At 36.1% G+C, this 12,530-nt stretch overlaps 1 pseudogene; it reads right to left on the reverse strand.

The window, feature by feature from the left end:
- Positions 1–11,080: 11,080 nt before the first annotated feature.
- On the reverse strand, positions 11,081–11,509 carry LOC140502501 (oligosaccharyltransferase complex subunit ostc pseudogene; annotated as a pseudogene).
- Positions 11,510–12,530: the final 1,021 nt, after the last annotated feature.

The raw sequence follows: 12,530 nt of genomic DNA on the forward strand, positions 1-12,530 counted from the left end.
CAGATGGCATGCAATCTGATATGCAACCATACATATTAAAAATATTTCCACATTAATCATGTTATAAAGAATTAGAACCAAAGGAGGGGATAAAGAGAAAATAGTATGCTTCTAACTATATTCCGACTCCATAGTTCTTTCTCTGGATGTGGACAGCATTTTCCATCATGAGTCTTGGGAAGTGTCTTATTCATTGCATTACTGAGAAGAGCTAAGTCTATCACAGTCATCACACAATATGGCTCTTACTTTGTACAGTGTTCTCCTTATTCTGCTCACCTCACTTAGCATCAGTTCATGCAAGTCTTTCCATATTTTTCTGAAGTCTGCCTACTCATCATTTCTTATAATACAATAGTATTCCATCACATTCATATACCACAACGTATTCAGCCATTCGCCAATTGATGGGCATCACCTCAGTTTCCAACTATTGGACACCACAAAAAGAGCTGATAAATATTTTTGTACATGTGAGTCCTTCTCCCATTTGTATGATCTCTTTGGAATATAGACCTAGAAGTGGTATTGCTGAATCACAGTTTTATAGACCTTTGGGCATAGTTCCAAATTGCTCTCCGGACTAGTTGGATCAACTCACAATTCTACCAATGATGCATTCGTGTTCCAGTTTTCCCACATATTCTTCAACATTTATAATTTTCCTGTTTTGTCATGATAGCCAATCTGATAGGTGTGATGTGGTACCACCTCAGAGTTGTTTTAATTTGCATTTGTCTAATCAATAGTGATTTAGAGCATTTTTATATGACTATAGATAGCTTTAATTTCTTCCTCTGAAATCTGCCTATTCATATCCTTTGACCATTTATCAATTGAAGAATGGCTTGTATTCTTATAAATTTGACTCAGTTCTCTGTGTATTTGAGAAATGAGGCCTTTTTATCAGAAACACTTGCTATAAAAAGTGTTTCCCTGGCTGTGGATTTAAGTGTTTCCCTAGCTGTGGATTTTAGTGGAAAGGCAGAGTAATTTCTATTGTTGATGATTCTAAGTCTGGACTGAATCTTGTTTCCTTTGGGCAGAATTTGGTTTTGCAATAGAAAAGGATCAAACACAAATAAGGCATCACTACATGGAGGGGGGGTGTAACTGTAGCTATAGTGATAATAATTCATACTCATATAGAAATGGGGGATATTCAATTTTTTATGCATTATCTCATTTAATCCTTACAACAACCCTTTGAGGCAGGTCATTTGACAAGTGCAAGAACTGAGACTCAGAAAAGTGACTTGCCCAAACGCACATTGGGTTTGCCAACCCAGCTCTTCTGTACCTTAAGTCCAATATACTTCTCTTGAATATGACAACCTGCCTCTCATTTGTTTGAATAACCTTGGGGCTCCTCACTTTAATCAGTGTTAGGATTATCTTATAATGTGCTCACTCTCTGGAAAGGTGGCAGCTCCCTAAGAGGAAAGGAGTTTGAAGGAGAGGCAATTGGGGTGATCCCATGTTCCCTTCTTTCTCCCATAAGGCAACTATGATTAAGTTGGTACCTATCCTTGCTGGAATAGGAAATTGTCAGCAACAAAGTAATGACATAACAATTCAGATCTGTGTTAGTATGCATATCTATAAAATTAATAAATGAGAAGTCAGGAGAAAGACTGGAATAGATAAGACTCAGATTAAATCCTACTTTCTATCGGGGACCTTTCCCTACACTAGCTTTACCCCTGCTTCTAGGCCTTCCCTCTGAGATTACTTCCCATTTATATCGTTGTGTATATTACACATATGTAGTTATTTACATGTCTCCTCCATTAGAATGTGATCCACTTGAGAATAGGGACCATATTTTTGTCTTTCTTTTTTATCTACAATGTTTAGCATAGTGTCTAGCCAATATTAAGGACTTAATACACAAATGCTTATTGAATGACTGACTCATTCAGGAAGCTGGAGTGAGGGGAGAGGAGGGAGAAAAGAAGAAAGAGAATGAGAGGAAAGGAGAGAAAGAAAAAAGAGAGGAAGAAGGCATTAGGAGAAACTTGGAAGATATACCCACAGGAAGGGATCATGATATGGATGATGAATCAAAAAGGGCACCCAGAAGGGGTTATTAAAGAGAAAGACCTAGGAGAAAATGGTGTAACAAAAAACCTAGAGAGGAAAGAGTATCTAGAAGGAAAGGGTGGTCAATAGCGCCAAATGCATCAGAGAGATCAAGAATGAAGACTCAGAGAAGACCCTTTAATCTGGAAAATTAAGAGATAATTGGTAACCTCACTCTTTCTTATATACCAAACTCAGTTTTCTAACTTTTGCATAGGCTGCTCTCCCATGCCCCCTACCCCATGCTTGTGATGCCTCCTTCTATATCTCTACTTCTTAGAACTTCCAGTTTCTGTCAAAGTTCCCTTCAAGTACTGCCTCCTATATGAGGCCTTTCCTGACCCTCCCAACTGCTAACACCTTACCCAGACACACACAAAAATTACTTGTCATACATATATATATATACACCTATATGGGTAAATACATATGCATATACATACATACATACACATACATATGTGTGCACACTTATGGTAAAAATAAGTCTTTTTATGTCTCATCCATCTTCCCTGATGGAATATAAGCTCCTTGTGGACAGAAACTGTTTAATTTCTTTGCGTCTCCAGCATCGACCACTAATGCATGGTAGCTGTTTAATTGATAGATTAAGAAGCAAACTCAGTAACTGGTTGTATACAAGAAACATTTAAAACATAAAAATTCATGTAGTTTCCAAATGAGACATTGATGTCATTTCTATTGATAAAAATCAGTAAAATGTATTATGCATCAATTGAATCTAAAAAGCAAAAGTAATCATCATGATTTCAAATAAAGCAGGTTTAAAAATAAATATGGTCAAGAGAGACATGCAGTGAAACTACATATGCTTAAACTTTTCATGAATAATGAATTAAATCAGCATCTAAATGTATAGATGTGTGTGCTTTGCATAGCCTAACATCTAAGTATTTACAGGAAAGGGTAACATGTTATCCAAACATCTAGATGATAAGATGACAATTGTGAGCAACTAATGTACCTTTTTCAAATAGAAAAAGTCTAGCAAAAAAATTTAAGAGAAATTTGAGATCTGACAAAAATTAGAAAAACTAAGTATCACACACACACTTATATATGAAGATTGTTAAATAGGAATCTTAAGGAGCATGGCTATTTTTCTACAGTACAACTTTCCAAAAACCAATCTCTTTGAGACACAAAGAAAAATGATGTTATATTGAACTTGAATTTGTTAAAAAAAAAAACTCATAAAATTTGTAAAGACAAAAAAATATTAAACATTTTCATCAATATGGAAAATATGAATAAAATCAGACATAAGATAAATAACCATTGTTGATGTTATTGTTGTGTTCGTCCTTTGTTGCTGAAGGAGACCATCAGAGAAATGATGACATGACTTGCATTTGACTTTGTTTTGAGTGAGGGAGGGCTGTGCAGGTCACCAGCCTCACTTCTCCTCCAGAGCCATCTGAATTCAGTGACCAGATATTCGTTAGGATGACTGGAGATGAGCCAGGATGCAGTGGGGAGAGTAAGGCTAGGGCCTATTCAGGTAGTCACTTAGAGTGAGGTAACGCCCATTCATTGAATAGGCCTGTTCAAGAAGAAGTCAGGAGATGGCCCCTTTAAAGAGCAAAAGAAAATAAGGTTTTGGAGAAGAAAGAAAGAGAAAGAAAGAAAGAAAGAAAGAAAGAAAGAAAGAAAGAAAGAAAGAAAGAAAGAAAGAAAGAAAGAAAGAAAGAAAGAAAGAAAGAAAGGAAGGAAGGAAGGAAGGAAGGAAGGAAGGAAGGAAGGAAGGAAGGAAGGAAGGAAGGAAGGAAGGAAGGAAGGAAGGAAGGAAGAAAGAAAGAAAGAAAGAAAGAAAGAAAGAAAGAAAGAAAGAAAGAAAGAAAGAAAGAAAGAAAGAAAGAAAGAAAAAGAAAGGAAGGAAGGAAGGAAGGAAGGAAGGAAGGAAGGAAGGAAGGAAGGAAGGAAGGAAGGAAGGAAGGAAGGAAGGAAGGAAGAGAGAGAGAGAAAATCTAAAGCCAGTTAACTTGGACTTACTGGCTAGAGGACTGGCTAGAGGATAAATAATGAATGAGTGGATAAAAAAAGACTACTCACATACACACATAAATATATGAATTCCAATCATTAACAAGCTTCTCTACTTGAATCTCTTCTTTTTACTGGTTTGCTCCTTTCTTGTGCTCATGAAAATTTAGCACTCTCCATAAGACATTGACTCATAGGCCATCCTATCCAGCTCTGGATGCTCCTTGTCTCAAGACAGTGAACCGGAAGAAAGAACTCAAATAATCATCTTTGTTTTCCACTGTCACTTCCAGATCTTCCCTTTATACACTAAGAAAGTTCTTGAAAACAAGATTTTAAAAAATTGTCTTTGAAAGTGATAATTGGTGAGATTAAAAAGAATCAAAATATGCCCAGCAATCGAGCAATGGCTGAATAAATTATGGTATTTGAGTGTATTAGAATGTGACTTCTATAAAACAACAAATACAAAGATGGAAGACAGATGAAATGAGAAATGAAGGCAGTAGATTTGAAAAAAAAACAATATACATTATGATGACAACAATATAAACTCAACACATGAAGCAATAGAGGTCTAATAGAATAGAGATATTAATACTCGTGCCATATTGTTACAGTTAAAAAATACATCTGAATTGTTTTTTAGCAAATCATAGAATGTTTTCCAAGAACAGAATTTGGGTATTTGAAATGAGTTTGCATCATAATGTTGCATCGTAACAAAATGTGTCAATACATTTCTCAGCAAAGTAAAATAGCAGTGCAATGGCAATGGGGTTTTGACATGAGATGTATCTAATTTTAAACAAGAGGCATATTTTGTTCATCCCCTTTAAAACTGGTAATATCATGCTATTTTACCTATTAAAATACTGAATTTTTAAAGTATTTGAATTACTATCTTAAAGAAATAAATTAACAATTGTTACTTAGAGAAATGAGAAAACAAAGTAAAACTCCAGATCTGTATTGGTTTTCCAGAGGAATATAAGATGCGTTTTTATTTTCTTAGGAATAAGATTTGTTATTTTTAGTCTCAAAGAGGAAAGGGACTGGAAGCAATGGACAGATGGAAAGATGATATAATGGGGAAAAAAAAGTTGGATTTTGGAGTTTGGGGCCTTGAATTCAACTCTCATTTCTACCATTTTTACTTGGGAAGCCTTGAACAATTTACTTATTTCTAGCTCTGGGTCTCACGTTTCTCATTTTTTGAAATGAAGGAGTTGGGTTAAAGATCCTTCCCAACTCCAAATTCTTTAATTTTTAGTTCCAGAGGCAGGTTTCAGTTGTGTATATGGAAAGGATTCTATTTAGACCAGCCTAACTGCCCATGCATAACATATAGCAAGATGCTTGCCTTTCCAATGAAGGGACAGAAGAAAGAGAGAGGTAAAGAATTTTTCAACCAAAAATTTTTTTCAATAAAAAAAATGAATGTTTCATATTGTTTTCACACATGATTGGTAAAAAATATTTTTTAAAGACGAAAGAATATATACCAGAGCAGTGTAAAAAGGTAACAGGCTGCCCCAGGAGGTAATATGTTTCTTATTACTCAATTCAGTCTCAACAGATGTAGAACAAAGACCCTTTACTAAAGGCAAATGCATGCATACACACAGCATCTAGCTAACATAACCCAAATTTCTTCAGCTGTTAAAAACTGAAAATTTGAGGCATGTCTCAATCAGACCATATTCTGTTTGCTTTGTCCATTGACTGTCTTCTTTTCTTCTTATTTACAAGTTTGTTTTTGTGAGCACAAAAAGAAGGAAGTGCTTCTCCCCCACCAATTTTCCCTTTTCTACATTTTAAGGATGGATTTGCTCACTCCTCCCCAGATGTAACCACATTTTTTACTACAAGACAACATTGGCTCCTCGGGGATATCTACCAGCTGGGCATGTGTGGGAAACTGAAGAAATTTCTCACAAAGCTTATTTTTTTTATTTTTGCATGATTCCCATAAAAAGAAAAAATCTATTAGTTATGTAGACTCATTATACAATTTTAACCAACATCAGATGAGGACAGAATTATGAATAAGCTTCAGTTTCAGTGCTATTACTACTTCATTTTCTAATTGAGATGAAAAAAAAGTGGAATATACAATGAATGTATACCAAGATGGAATTAGTACAGGAAACAACCTTTAGAATTTTGAGTCTTCAAAGAGACAGAGCATTTTCATCACTTTTAATTCATTTACATACAAAATACTCCTCCGATTTGTTTGCAAATTAAAATATTTTCCATCTCTAAAAATACTTCTTTCTCAAGCACATGAGGAGTTGAACTGAATCTATGTTTGTAAATTATAAGCTCTCATGTCTCTGAGTAAGCTCTAAGGGTAGGTTGATCCTGTTTCCATCCCATTAGGCAATTATTCCACCCTTCATTTCCTCAGTTTCATAGCATAATCTGTTACTCCAGGGCTAATACTAGTAGTTTGGTATAAAGGCTGTCCTTTTGACCCTTAGTTGAATCCTGTGCCTCTTGTTATGCTTTTTTTCTCTGAGTCCATAGTAAGGGTCCTGGCAAGAATGTAGACAAATTATAGTAAGATCTAAATGGTACTCACAAGATGATCAGTTTTCCTAAGGTATCCTGAAGTTTATTTTCTCTCATCTAATAGATTGTCAAAATGAATATTATCTTTTAAGTCCTCTTCTTTCTTCTTTGCTACTCTTATCCAGCTTGACAATACTACTCACCAAGTTTATCTCCACAGCAGGTTTCTGGTTAATCTCTCCATTCCCATAGCCACAGACCTAGTCCAGGTCCTAGCCATTTGGATCTAGATTCCTATCATAAATCTTTTGCTATCCTACCTGTATCATGTCATACCTTCTATTCTCCACCCCTAAAACAATATCCTACAAACACAGCAGGAACCATCTTCTCTAGCCTTTGTAATATAATTCTTGGGAGTGCAGCATGGCATAACCAGAAGAGTATTGAAGTTCTGCCTGATGTTTAATCAACTGGGCGACAAAAATCTCTGTCACTTAATATCTTTGAACCTCAGTTTCTTGACATTTAAAATGGAGATTACAAAACCTTGTAATTGAATATTCAAGGCAGTAAGGTATGGTTGAGAAAGCTAGCTTCAAAGCCAGGAAGCCCAGTGTCCATGTCCCACCTCTGAAATATGATGTTCATGTGACTATGGCTAAGTCATTTAATCTCTAGTGCCCCCAGGAAACTCATAAAGACCATAAGTCACAGAGTAGTTATTGACCTGCATTGGGAGAGTGGTTTTCCTCATTGGACATTCCTCGTACCAATGGAATCAAATGTCTGGTTCAGCAAAACAACAACACAAAAACCTTTAGTAATTACCTTGCCATGTGAATATCTCATGATATGATTTGTGGGAAATGCTTGGCAAACCTTAACATGCTATCTAGCTGTCTTCAGTTATTGTTATAGTTGTTGTTAGCATTTCTTTCTCAATGTCCTACAAGATCTACGAGGTCAGTATCAATGAGCAGTATCTATTAGGCCCTTCATCTGCTTCACTTATGGCTATGAAATTGGGCTTGGTTCAACAGCAATAAGAACAGGACCACTTGTGGCCACTAAGTACTTAAAGGCCTCAGCACCTTTTGATTCTATGGTGCCAAATTACTCAATATTGATGTACCCTCTTTCCCTTGGAAAGTTATGGCTATAATCCAAGTTGACCAAATCAAATTCTGCTTTGCTTAAGAAAGCAGAAAATTGGTAGATAAATTTCTTTGAAAGCTGTAAAACCATTTCATTTCATGTCTGATCGTAGCAAGTCATTTAATCACTCTCTGCCCACAATTTCTTATAAAATGGAGTTGGGTTTGATGACCTTTAAGTCCCTTCCAGTTCTGAATGTATAATCTATGATCCTAACATTAATTTCATTGTATACATAATAAAAATGTTATGAGACAAGTTAGGAAAGCCACCAAAAATGCTGAAGTGCTTTCTCTGTACTCTTTTCCTTTAATTAAAGGTAAGAGTCTTTAAATCTTGAAATGTGCTTGGGAATAAAATGCATTGACCTTCCACATTGAGCAATGGGTGTAAGATTGACTAATTAGATCTAGTCTTAGTATTCTGTGGTAGTGATCTTCAGAGGTTTTGGAAAAAGTTGTGTACAAGTGTTACAGGAAAATGGATATAGTTTATAGCAATAAATAAAGGCATATATTAGAAAAAAATATGATTTACATGCTTCCTGAACCTTGATGCCAACAGGCAATCATTAAGAATTCTGGAGGGGCAGAACCAAGATGGTGGAGTAAAAGCAAGGACGTGCTTGGGCTCTCCCCTGCAAACCCCTCAAAACACTTGTAAAAAATTGCTATAAACAAATTCTAGAGCAGCAGAAGCCACAAAATGACAGAGTGAAACATAATTCCAGCTCAAGACAATCTGGAAAGCTTACAGAAAGGGTCTCAGAGCAAAGAGCAGCCCACACTGCACTGGCACAGATAGACCTGGAGTGGGTCTCAGAGCACTGAATCGCTGGCAGCTGCTGTGGTTTCCAGACTTCTCAACCCACAAACTCTAAAGACAGCTTCAAAGGTCAGTGAGAAAGCTCCCTCACCTGGGTGAGAGGGTAGCTTAGTACAGCCCTGACCCCCAGCCTCAGCCTCAGAGTGGCAGCAGCCACTACTACAGCAGAGGTTATGGTTGCTCACAGATCAGAGCAGAGGACAGAAGAGGAGTAAACACATCTCCCTTGATTGTACCACTTTGGAGGAACTGAGAACTTACAGGTCCCTAGAAATATCTTTGAAAACAGCTGCACAAAACATCTGAAACCCATGTAATATATCCTATACTTAACAAAGAGCTCAAAAGTCAAGCAATTGGCTAGGAAAATGTCTAAAAAGGGGGAAAAATAAGACTTATAGAAGGTTACTTTCTTGGTGAAAAGGTATTTTCTTCCATCCATTTGGAAGAGGAAAATCAAAGCATACAACTAGAGGAAGATCAAAACAGGCAACTGGGTAACACAGAAAGGTTAAGGTTCCTACATCCAAAGCTTCCAAAAATATATATGCACTGGTCCCAGGCCATGGAAGAACTCAAAAAGGATTTTGGAAATCAAGTAACAGAAGTAGATGAAAAATTGGGAAGGGAAATGAGAGAGATGCAAGAAAATTATGAAAAATGAGTCAACAGCTCACTAAAGGAGACCTCAAAAATGCTGAAGACAATAACACCTTTAAAAATAGACTAATTCAAATCCTAAAGAGGTCCAAAAAGCCAATGAGGAGAAGAATGCCCCCCAAAAACAAAGAATGGACCACATGGAAAAGGCAGTCCAAAAGCTCACTGAAGAAAATAATATCTTAAAATTAGAATGGAGGAAATAGAAGCTAATGGCTTTATGAGAAATCAAGAAATTATAAAACAAAACCAAAAGAATGAAAAAATAGAAGACAATATGAAATATCTCATTGGAAAACAACTGACCTAGAAAATAGATCTGGGAGAGAGAGTATAAAAATTGATCTACCTGAAAAACCATGATAAAAAAGAGCTTAAACATCACCTTCCAAGAAATTATCAAGGAAAACTTCCCTGATATTCTAGAACCATAGGATAAAATAGAAATGGAAAGAATCCGCTAATAATCTCCTGAAAGAGATACCAAAAGGCAAAACTCCTAGGAGTGTTGTAGCTGAATTCCAGAGTTCTCAGGTCAAGGAGAAAATATTACAAACAGCCAGAAAGAAACAATTCAAGTTCTGTGGAAATACAATCAGGATAACACATAGGATTTAGCAGTTTCTACACTAAGGGATCAGAGAGCTTGGAATATGATATTCCAGAGGTCAAAGGAGGTAGGATTAAAAGCAAGAATCAAAACTGAGTATAATACTAGCAAAACTGAGTATAATACTTCAGGAGGAAAATGGAATTTGAATGAAATAGAAGACTTCCAAGCATTCTTGTTAAAAAAAAACTAGAACTGAATAGAAAATTTTACTTTCAAATACAAGAACCAAGAGATACGTGAAAAGGCAAACAGAAAAGAGAAGACATAAGGGACTCATTAAAATTGAACTATTTGCATTCTTACATGGAAAGATGATATTTGTAACTCAAGAGACCTTTCTCAGTATTAGGGTAGTGAGAGGGAATATATTTATTTATTGATATGTGTGCTTGCATATATGTGTGCATATATGTATATGTATATATATATATATATATATATACACATTGTATATATATATGTATATATATATACACACATATATGCATGCATGCTCGTGTGTGCATGTGTGTGTGTGTGTCTGTGTGTGTGGACAGAGGGCACTGGGTGAGCTGAATATGAAGGGAAAATACCTAAAAAATAAAACTAACTGGGTTTTTTTTTGTTTGGGTTTTTTTAAGAGAAAAATTATTTATTTTGCCTCCTTCCATACATCTTAATTGTTGAGGGAACACAGTCTCACATAAGATCACAGACTTTGAAAGCTGCACTTAAAATACTAAAGGGTGAAGGCAAAGCTGATGCCCTGGATGGAGTTATCAGCCTAAGGGTTCCAGCTCCTGATTTTACTTGTGCACATCTTCACCAGAAGTGCCTTTTCCTGAACAGGTGAAATTTATAAATGGGCTTGTAGGAAATAAGGAAATGCTTTATTCAGTACTTTCATCATACAAAGGAAAACAGTTTCTCTCAAAAAAAAAGGAGGGGGGGACAAAGAGGACAGGTGTGATTTTTTTGACAAGAATGGTAGGGGGAGTCAACATAGAAAAACAATGGTTTTATTACTGTTATTATTATAAGCTGATCACATGAATGGGACCAAGAGGGTTTTCCCCCCCCAAAATGGACTGCAACCATCTTCATTTTTACAGCAGACCTTTCCTTATGTCATTCTGAGAGATAGTCAATCCATGTTCCCTTTTTTGTCCTGGAGGGCAGAATGGCCTTTGGAACACCATTAAAAGGAGCAGATCTAGTTGTTGTTGTGTCTTCACAAGAACTCTAACCCAGCAGGTAGTCCAGTGGTTTCGTGAACACTCTTGCCTGGAAGAAACTCACGAAGATGCTGATGTAACCAATGAATGGAAGAAGAAACCTATTGAGCTTGGAAATATTTGGTGCATTGGATCTGTCTAGGATTATAAAACCTAAACCTTCCATCGTAAACAGGAAACTGGATGCCATTTCATCCATAATATATTGTCCATTTACTCTATATGCCAAGAAAGCAACAGGTCTCTGATGTCCATGTTCATCTGTCATAGATCCAATGCTAGGAAGTTCCACAATGACATTATAAATTATTCCTTCAGTGATGAGAGAATAAGACACCACCAGGGCGTTGACTGCATGCGAGCCCATGGCAGCTTTTTCAGCTTCAGGTTGGGACACTCGAGGACCACGAAGAGCACCTGGTACAACGTCTACCATGGTAGCAGAGGCTATGTCCAATGGCCCTGAGCTTGGAAATTCATTCTGCAGTGCCAGGCACCACCACTGTAACACTGGAAGCTAAACTTAACTGTTGAGAGGAATGTACTGGGAGAGAAAGGGAGAGAAAGAATGTAGCAAATCATCTCATATAAAAGAGTCAAAAAAGAGCTTTTACAATGGAGGGGAAGAGGGGGAAGGAGAAAGGGAATAAGTGAGCCTTCCTTTCATTGGATTTGGATTAAGGAGGAAATAATATGAACACTCAACTGGGAGGACTGTTGTGAGGAGAGTAATGTGTAAGCAGCAAAGTTTTACATCAATAGTATCAAACACAGGAATTGGACTATGACCTCATTTTCCAGCGGCTATTTCTTTTATTTCATTTTAAATTTATGGAATAAAATAAGCACTTCCATAACATAACATAATAAAAAAAAATGAGTGTAGCTCATTAAACTGAAAAAAAAAAAGAATTCTAAGACAAAAGGAACTGACAATGTGCTCGGCAAATCATGCCCAATGTCTTTGCCTTATCTTTGAAAGTCCCTATGGCACATTCATCAAAAACGTTACCAAAATGAATCACCAAAGTAAGATGACTAAAATATATTATATCAGCCTTTGAAAGTGACTACCATAACAACTTAATATTAAATATTAGATACATTAGTATTAGCAGTAGCATTTAACTGCCAAGCTTTCAAATTTTGAAAAGGTTTTTAAGGTTCTATATCTTAAAAACTTTTTTAGAAGCTGATCTAGGGTTCCTACATTATTTTTTTTCCTCTAGAAAAACAAATGTCTTTCTATATTTCAAATGATACTGAAGGATTTGGCATGTGACCCTCTAAGCCAAGATGTCAGCTACTTACAATATCTAGATATATGTGTATATATATATATATATATATATATATGTCTACATCTATATCTATGTCGATATCTATATCTGTATCTATCTGTCTGCCTATCTATCTGTCTAGTTTTGCCTCCTTCCAACCAAAAATAACTTGCTTGT

This window comes from Notamacropus eugenii, chromosome 4 (assembly GCF_028372415.1).
Source record: "Notamacropus eugenii isolate mMacEug1 chromosome 4, mMacEug1.pri_v2, whole genome shotgun sequence".
NCBI lineage: Eukaryota > Metazoa > Chordata > Mammalia > Diprotodontia > Macropodidae > Notamacropus > Notamacropus eugenii.